Source organism: Candoia aspera, chromosome 5 (genome assembly GCF_035149785.1).
Source record: "Candoia aspera isolate rCanAsp1 chromosome 5, rCanAsp1.hap2, whole genome shotgun sequence".
NCBI classification, from domain to species: domain Eukaryota; kingdom Metazoa; phylum Chordata; class Lepidosauria; order Squamata; family Boidae; genus Candoia; species Candoia aspera.
The window spans coordinates 117,610,820-117,620,748 of NC_086157.1; positions in this window are offsets into that span (position 1 = coordinate 117,610,820).

The window sequence follows — 9,929 nt, forward strand, 5'->3', positions numbered from 1 at the left end:
TTCACCTACAATGCAGGATGGAAAGAACTGTATGGTGAAGCCTTGGAGAGGGCTGTCATTCAGCCATGGCAGGAATGGCAGGGCATGGAGGCCAGGTATGTAATCTCGCTGACTGAGCCTTTCCAGGTCCAAAAGGTCCCCTACATCCTCTGGGAGATGAGGTGGTGTTTTTTCCAAGGCACCCCGCTAGGTGTGGCTGCCAGTGCTCTGTGGCTGCACACACAGCATGCCTCTGTCTGAGGGCATTGTGTAAGGCAGAGACCCTGTGGCTCAGAGAGGAGCAGAACATGGTTGCCCACTTTGTGACAACCTGTGTGGTAGCACAGACATCTGCGGATGTTTCAGATCTGGTAGCACAGAAATCTGTGGTCTGGACTCTGAGGTGTTGTTAGAGGTGTACAGATCTTGCGGTCTCAGTTGGAATTTCTGGAGGACTTCTGGCAAATCCTGAAGATAGGTCGGCAGGTGCAATCTGTCAGCTGCTGTCAAGCAGTACTGAAAGGAGTCATGCTGCCACCATAGTTGGCCCCTTTCAGTGTCCCACCAGTGGTCAGCAAAAAGCTGCCCACTGCGGAACAAAAGGCGGGACTGGCAGAGCCGGCAATGTGCTGCTTCCTTGGTGGTTAGGCAGTGGGAGGGCTTGAGCCACTTCTGTGAAGTTAGTGGACAAAAAGATGGCCCAGAGGGCTGGGCTCAGGGACGGCAGGCCAAGGCCCCCATCTGAAATCACCTGGCATGTGATCGCTCTCATGAGAGGCAAGTGCGGCGTACCCCACAGAAACTTGAACCATCTCGGCTGGACGTGGCGGAGGAAGTCCTCTGTCAGTGGGTAGAGCGCTGCCAAGAGGTGAGCCTGTGGCAGGAGATATGTCTTTAAATAAATGGCCCTCTTATAGATAGAGAGGTGCCATTGTTGCCAGCGGGATATGCGTGTCTCCCAACTGGTGGCACAGCCAGTCCAGTTCTCCTCCCATGCCATCGGGTGGAGGCCGAAACGGAGTCTGAGGATGCAGACCGTTGCGGAGGTCTGGATGAAATGCTGGTTAGTTTCGTCGGTCATTGTGCTGGATGTCACTGGCGACGAGTCCTTGGAGGTAGACCACCAGGCGCTCACTGGCCACGAGCGTAAACCCTGGGATGGGCGGTTCGGATCATAAGTGAGGCTGATGACTATGCTCTTCTGGTTGTTAATCCTTGCCACGTCATCGCCAAGTGCACCCACAAGATCTGATGCAACCTCTGCGGGAGGGTCAATCACACCTACGCAGCGTGCCCATGGGCAGCAGCCAACCAGCCCCCCCAATGGGGCCTTCTGTGTCGCCACGGTCACAGCAGCTGACAGATACCACTGACACCAGTGAACTCCCCCACGACTGATGACTCGTATTTCAGCTGCACTAGCTTCCTCCGTTTTGCAACCCCCAACTCGCTGCACAAACGACAGCCACCTGCAGCTTGCTTCTGGCCTCGCATCCGCCGCCTGTGATGCTGATCCTCACCCAGCCCCGCCAGATGCTGACCATCTGTCCACACCAGTCGCAGAGCTCAAGGACCGCCCAATGACACATCCTCCCCGTGACACCTCTGCCACGTGAGATGACCAACAGGAAGACAATGGAATGGATTTCCAGGAAGCCAACAGCAACAGATGGGCATCACGCCGACACCTGCAGCAGGAATCTAGGACTTTGAAGAACGCGCGCAGACCAGAGAGCCCCCACTCGGCCCAGGAACAGAGCCCCCCCACAACCACAGCAGCAGCGTCTCCGCTGGTCCACAGCAACCGGTTTGTAGTCTTGGCACCACCAGATCCTGACCCCACCGATGACCAGTCTCCAGCTGCCCCAGTCCCCCAGCCGCCGCAGGATGACCCCTCCCCTTCCCTCATCTCCACAACCTCTACACAGCCCACAGCCCCTCAGACTACCCCTCCTCCAGACTCCCCTCCACCCGCCACATCTGCCCCCATCCTGCATCCCAGAACTTCCCGCCCTCCAAGAACCACTCTGGTGGAACAAGAGGTGGAGCTGCCAGAGCTTGAGTGGGCTACCCTGTGTGAATGAGATTGTCTAATAAATTGTCTTCTGTTTCTGGTTGTATGGCTTTTAAGGTGCTTTGGTGTGGAAGTTCCAGGTTGATCTTCATCTGTAATGTCTCGTAAAGTTCCCTCAGACCATTCAGTGCTCGTATTTAGTTGGTTGTCCTCATGGTGTTTTGGTTGGAGGCCCCATGCCTGATAAGCTTCTGACACGTCGAGCCAAATCTGGGTCATTGGTGCATTGGAAGCAAGCAATGTTCTCAGCCAATACTCTATTTGGCTATTTTCATCTGGTGGAGGCGGTGGTGTTGTCTCAATGGGTTGTGTTTCTTGAATCATTTGTTCAGAATTCAAATCAGGTTCTTTTTGGGCCTGATTGTTAGAGGTGAGGTGAGAGATGCTTTGTAGATGTTCTTTCTCTGTTTGCCCAGATGATGGTTGCTGAAAAGCACTGTTGTTGGAGCCATCTGCCATTGGTGAGCTAAGTTGCCAATGGGGATTTTGCTGAAATGTATTCTCTATATTCGAGCCTTGAGAAGGGGGGATAGGTGGTGACTCTCCCTCTATTAATTGCACTTGACTGTCTTGATTTTCATGTAAGAAACCCTTTCTCCTATTGCAATTGCTTTCTTGTGACATTTTCGTTGTTTGGGGAGGCGGTGGGGGGGCTCCGGGGAGGCCACAGGGTGTGTGTGTGTCTTGAGGGAGGTCTGAAGAGAGTCCTAGTGTGCTGAGGGTAAATTGGTAGGCAGGTCTTGAGGAAAAACGGGTGATTTTAGAGCTTTCCTGAGCTTCAAAAAAGGAAAAAAAATCAGCTCTGTGGTTTCAATTTCAATTTCAATTTCAATTGATTTTATTACGGTCACTGACCAATACAAGATACAATTCTATAAAAATATGCACATTAGCCATAAGCCATAAAATATGAGCCATCTAAATTAAAATAATTTTAAATTTGAGTTTACAAGTTCCAATTAAGTGTTAAAATACGTTTGGATCACAATGTGAGCCCCTTAATCAAGTTTAAAAACAATCTTATTAATTTGCATTGTCATGACTAATATTCTATCAGGTATAAGTGTCTATAAAAATATATGTAAAATATTAAAAGGAGTGATAAAAAGAGTAAAATATCATATATAAAATGTGTTATATAGACCACAAAGTTATTACAAGGGATACATTACTACATTTTTCCAATCATAATCTGACGTATCTTCATAGTGGCTGCACAGAATCTGGCTACTTGCGCCGTGACAGTTGGATATTCATCTATAAGTAATATTTGCATACAATCTATATATTTCCACCCAGGGCATTTACTAATCAAAGGTAATATTAGTTTACTCCTGAGCTCTTTATAAAAAGGACAACGGAGAAGCATGTGGTCTGTAGTTTCTATCTCTCCATTGTTACAAGGGCACCGCCTTGCAGCTATTGGGATTTTTTTGTATCTGCCTTCCAAGACTGCAGAAGGGAGTGCATGGCTTCGAGCTAGGGAGAAAGCTTTCCGCTGGCTAGGAATTTCAAGTTGAGAAAGGTAGTTAGCAGTATTGACAATATATTTATTATGCTCTGAAGATAGGAAATGAGGGGCCTTCTGTAAGTCCATTTGTCTCTCTATATCCTTTATCCTTTGCTTCAGGGTCAATTTTGCCTGTTCACAATCCATCCTAAGAATTGAATCTGTAGAAAATCCTAGCTTTGTGAGGCTAAATTCAATGTCCTTTAACCAAGAGGATTGGAAGTAATCTTGAAAAATGAGTGGTGCTAAACCTTGGGGATAATGCTTGAGTTTTAGCCAAAGGTTCAGGGAGGCTAGACACACTCTTGCCTTGACTTTTATCATGCCAACTTCCAATCGAAGTTGAGCGTTTGTCACACATTTGGGCATTTGGAATACTGATCTAATAAATTTGGTCTGCACTCTTTCCAGAGGTGTAATGCTTGAAGTCGGAGCACCAACACAGGACCCATAAAGGAGCTGGGCTAATGACTTTGCCTGGAAGAGCTTAAGAGCTGCTGGAATATAGTGCCCACTTTTGCTTCGGAAAAACTTTAGAATGGCATTGGCTGCTTTTTGTCCAGAATCAGCTGCATACTCAAAATGAGGTTTCCTAGATCCAGTGGCATGCACAACTACCCCTAGGTATTTGAAGCTCGTCACTTGCTCTATTCTGTGCCCATTTATATGCCAGGAGCGAAGTTTCGGCCTTTTAGCGAAGGTCATTATCTTTGTTTTCTGATAATTTATTTCTAACTGATTATTAATACAATATTGGGCCAAGGATGTCAAAGCTCTCTTGAGACCTATAGGAGTCCTAGAGGGTATGACCGCATCGTCTGCATACAGCAGCAGGGCAATACTTCGGTCCCCTAATTTAGGCGGATGAAAGTCTGGGTGACTTAGGCATCTTACCATATCATTAATGTAAAAGTTAAAACGTAGGGGAGCCAAAATGCAACCCTGTTTCACCCCCTTTTAATCAGCTTGGACAGTGACCCAGATCTATTGCACCTGACCTTCAAGGCTGTATCTGAGTGTAGGGCACATATTAGGTAGAGAAGCCTGCTATCTATTGAGGCGGCTTCCAGCTTCTCCCATAGCTTGGGCCTAGATATAGAATCAAAAGCTGCCTTTAAGTCTATGTCAGCAGCATACAATGATGCTATCTTGTTGGAACAATATTTTTCAATCAAGTGTTGAAGAATCAGACATTGTTCTATAGTTCCTCTGCCCTCTTTAAAGCCAGCCTGTTCGTCCGCTATAAGATTTCTCTGGTCCAGCTAGTCTTTGAGTTTTCCTTGCAAATGTCTAGCATATAGCTTACTAATTATATTCAGTAGACTAATAGGTCGGTAATTGGCAGGATCATTTGTCTTCCCTTTTTTAAAAATCAGGTCTATAATAGCCAGGCCCCAATCCTCTGGGATTCTCCCCAAATTATCAATATAGGTAAAAAGTGATGCTAAAATTGGGGACCACCATTCAACATTATTCTTCAATACTTCTGCTGAAATAAAATCCATTCCCGGAGCCTTCCCTTTTCTAAGTTGTCCAATGAGAAATTTGATTTCAGCCACTGAGACTGGGGGCCACTTAGTTAGACCTTCGTTCATTTGTGTCAACATCACATTGTTAGGATCCTCATACATTTTCTGGAAATGGTATTCCCACACCTCTGGTGAAATATGAGAGTCTAGAATAGTAGATGATCTGACAGTCTGATTGGATAATAATTGCCAAAAAAGAGAGGTGTTCTTCAGTTTGGCAACTTCAATAAGACGTTTCCACGTGATTTTCATATCCTGCTTCTTATCAGCCACCAGTCTGTTTCACTGTTTTTTGCTAGCAAGGAGGTGTTCAAGAGATTTTGTATTTGCGTTGTTAATAGACTCTGTCTCGGATTTATATAAGTGATAAGCTGCAGTGAGGGCTTTCTTAGCTTCAACACATTCTTTGTCCAACCATGTCTTAGAGAAAGTCACAACCCTTTTGCTGTCAGGGTTAGTAATGCGAGTCAATACCGGTTGTAATTTTTGTATTAAATTTTTATACAAAATCAATGGGTCTTGTGAGGTATTGGGAGACATAAACGATCGAATTGTTTGTAAATCATCCTCTGCCAATGTCTTCCTCACCCTTTGATCAAGTTGTAAGGTCCATCTGGCACGACAACTTATATGTCCTGCTGGTACAATGATGGGTGAAAACTCCGGCTGCAGCTGACTATTAGGTATCTTCAAATGTAGACATAAAGGAAGATGGTCATTTTCTAGATGCGGAAGCACCTTAAAGGACTCCACTGAACGTAATGAGTTAATAGAGACTAGCATATAATCAATAGTACTTTTCCTAGTTCCAGCCATAAATGTATGTTTTCCTGGGTGATCACTTTTCATGGAGCCATTTAGTATGTATTGATTAAACTTGTTTGCAAACTTGGCCAGACAAATTCCAGCATAGTTAGATCTTTTATCTTTGAAGAGGCATACAAGAGTGGCATCAGGTAAATTAGGAGCATGGGTTGGTGGGTACTGCTGAAATTTGGAGAACAGTGTTTGGTCATCAGGACCTAGCCTGGTGTTAAAATCCCCCCTGAGTAGTACCAAGGCACTAGGATATTCCAAAAGGAGGTTATCCACGTACTGCTCAAGATCTGATGACATTGCCTCTATTTTGGCTCTTCTTTGTATTGGCAGGAAATTTTTGTTTTTGTTGTTTATTCGTTCAGTCGCTTCTGACTCTTCGTGACTTCATGGACCAGCCCACGCCAGAGCTTCCTGTCGGTCGTCAACACCCCCAGCTCCCCCAGGGACGAGTCCGTCACCTCTAGAATATCATCCATCCACCTTGCCCTTGGTCGGCCCCTCTTCCTTTTGCCCTCCACTCTCCCCAGCATCAACATCTTCTCCAGGGTGTCCTGTCTTCTCATTATGTGGCCAAAGTATTTCAGTTTTGCCTTTAATATCATTCCCTCAAGTGAGCAGTCTGGCTTTATTTCCTGGAGGATGGACTGATTTGATCTTCTTGCAGTCCAAGGCACTTTCAGGATTTTCCTCCAACACCACAGTTCAAAAGCATCGATCTTCCTTCGCTCAGCCTTCCTTATGGTCCAGCTCTCGCAGCCATATGTTACTACGGGGAACACCATTGTTTTAACTATGCGGACCTTTGTTGTCAGTGTGATGTCTCTGCTCTTAACTATTTTATCGAGATTGGTCATTGCTCTTCTCCCAAGGATTAAGCGTCTTCTGATTTCCTGACTGCAGTCAGCATCTGCAGTAATCTTCGCACCTAGAAATACAAAGTCTTTCACTGCTTCTACATTTTCTCCCTCTATTTGCCAGTTATCAATCAAGCTGGTTGCCATAATCTTGGTTTTTTTGAGGTTTAGTTGCAAGCCAGCTTTTGCACTTTCTTCTTTCACCATCATCATAAGGCTCCTCAGTTCCTTTTCGCTTTCAGCCATCAAAGTGGTATCATCTGCATATCTGAGATTGTTAATGTTTCTTCCAGCGATTTTAATTCCAGCCTTGGATTCCTCAAGCCCAGCATGTCGCATGATGTGTTCTGCGTACAAGTTGAATAGGTAGGGTGAGAGTATACAGCCCTGCCGTACTCCTTTCCCAATTTTAAACCAGTCCGTTGTTCCGTGGTCTGTTCTTACTGTTGCTACTTGGTCGTTATAGAGATTCTTCAGGAGGCAGACAAGATGACTTGGTATCCCCATACCGCTAAGAACTTGCCACAATTTGTTATGGTCCACACAGTCAAAGGCTTTAGAATAGTCAATAAAATAGAAATAGATGTTTTTCTGAAACTCCCTGGCTTTTTCCATTATCGAGTGGATATTGGCAATTTGGTCCCTAGTTCCTCTGCCTTTTCTAAACCCAGCTTGTATATCTGGCAATCCTCGCTCCATGAATTGCTGAAGTCTACCTTGCAGGACCTTGAGCATTACCTTACTGGCATGTGAAATGAGTGCCACTGTTCGATAGCTTGAACATTCTTTAGTGTTTCCCTTTTTTGGTATGGGGATGTAAGTTGATTTTTTCCAATCTGATGGCCATTCCTGTGTTTTCCAAATTTGCTGGCATATAGCATGCATTACCTTGACAGCATCATCTTGCAAGATTTTGAACAGTTCAGCTGGGATGCCGTCATCTCCTGCTGCCTTGTTATTAGCAATGCTTCTTAAGGCCCATTCAACCTCACTCTTCAGGATGTCTGGCTCTAGCTCACTGACCACACCGTCAAAGCTATCCCCGATATTGTTATCCTTCCTATGCAGGTCTTCCATATATTCTTGCCACCTTTTCTTGATCTCTTCTTCTTCTGTTAGGTCCTTGCCATCTTTGTTTTTGATCATACCCATTTTGGCCTGGAATTTACCTCCCATGTTTCTAATTTTCTGGAAGAGGTCTCTTGTCCTTCCTATTCTATTGTCGTCTTCTACTTCCACGCATTGCTTGTTTAAAAATAATTCCTTATCTCTTCTGGCTAACCTCTGGAATTTTGCATTTAATTGGGCATATCTCCCCCTATCACTGTTGCCTTTTGCTTTCCTTCTTTCTTGGGCTACTTCTAGTGTCTCAGCAGACAGCCACTTTGCCTTCTTGGTTTTCTCTTTCTTTGGGATGTATTTTGTTGCCGCCTCCTGAACAATGTTGCGAACTTCTGTCCAGAGTTCTTCCGGGACCCTATCTACTAAGTCCAGTCCCTTAAATCGATTCTTTACCTCCACTGCATATTCCTGAGGGATATTAGTGAGCTCATATCTAGCTGATCTGTGGGTCTTCCCTAATCTCTTTAGTCTGATCCTAAATTGTGCAAGAAGAAGTTCGTGATTAGAACTACAGTCAGCTCCAGGTCTTGTTTTTACTGACTGTATAGATGACCGCCACCTTTGGCTGCAAAGGATGTAGTCAATCTGATTTCGGTGTTGTCCATCTGGGGAAGTCCATGTATAAAGCCGTCTCTTATGTTGTTGGAAGAGAGTGTTCGTTATGCAGAGTGAGTTGTCTTGGCAAAATTCTATCAGCCTATGTCCTGCTTCATTTTGTTCTTCCAGGCCATGCTTACCTGTAATTCCAGGTGTCATTTGACTGCCCACTTTAGCATTCCAGTCTCCTGTGATGAAAATAACATCTCTTTTAGGTGTGTTGTCCAGTAGGTGCTGCAGATCGTCATAGAACTGCTCTACTTCAGCTTCTTCAGCATCTGTGGTTGGGGCGTATATTTGGATCACTGTGATGTTAGATGGCTTGCCCTGAATTCAAATTGAGATCATTCTGTCGTTTTTTGGATTGTATCCAAGCACTGCTTTAGCCACTTGACTATTAATTATGAAGGCTACTCCATTTCTTCTGTGGTCCTCTTGTCCACAGTAGTAGATCTGGTGGTCATTTGATGTGAAGTGGCCCATTCCAGTCCATTTCAGTTCGCTGATGCCCAAAATGTCTATCTTTAATCTTGACATCTCACCAATAACCACATCCAATTTGCCCTGGCTCATAGATCTTACATTCCAGGTTCCAATGGCGTGTTGATCCTTAGAACATCGGATTCGCCGTTCACCACCAGCACCGTCGGCCGCTAACCATCTTTTCGGCTTTGAGCTAGCTGCGTCATCACATCTGGGGCTAGTTGAACTCATCCTCTGTTCCTCCCCAGTAGCATTTTGACCATCTTCCGACCTGGGGGTCTCATCTTCCGATGGTATACCGACATATCTCTGGTTGTACTGATCCATTTAGTTTTCACGGCAAGAATACTGGGGTGGGTTGCCATTACCTTCCCCAGGGATCGCGTTTAGTCTGACCTCTCGGTCATGACCTTCCTGTCTTGGGTGTCCCTTCATGGTTTAGCTCATGGCATCATTGAGGTGCTCAAGCTCCAGCACCACGACAAGGTAATGATCCTTTGCTGAAGTGGCAGGAAATACACATTAATAATTAATAAGGAAATATTTCCCAGATCTAAGACTACAGCCATAGCTTTTTGATTAAGTGGCTGTATGGATTTATGGCCTACTCTCAGAGCAGTAGAAATAAGAATTCCCAGTCCACCTTTCATCCGCCCTGGCCCTCTGCCAGAGGTTGCCTCCAACTTGTACGAATAATAGCCATTGAATACAAGATCATCGGCTGTCCAAGTTCCCTGAAGCAAAAGAACATCCGTATCTAACAAATGATCTCGATGGTTAAGGCCTTTGTTACAATACCATCCAGCTATATTCCACGAAATAATTTTCAGGAGATTTATCTTACACTGGTCTGCGTACCATCAGGCCATATGCATTAATATCCTTGATCTAGACAAACCCTCCTTATGACCCAAATGGGTCCCATCCATATCCCCATCTTCTAAAGAGCCAAGGTTGGAAAT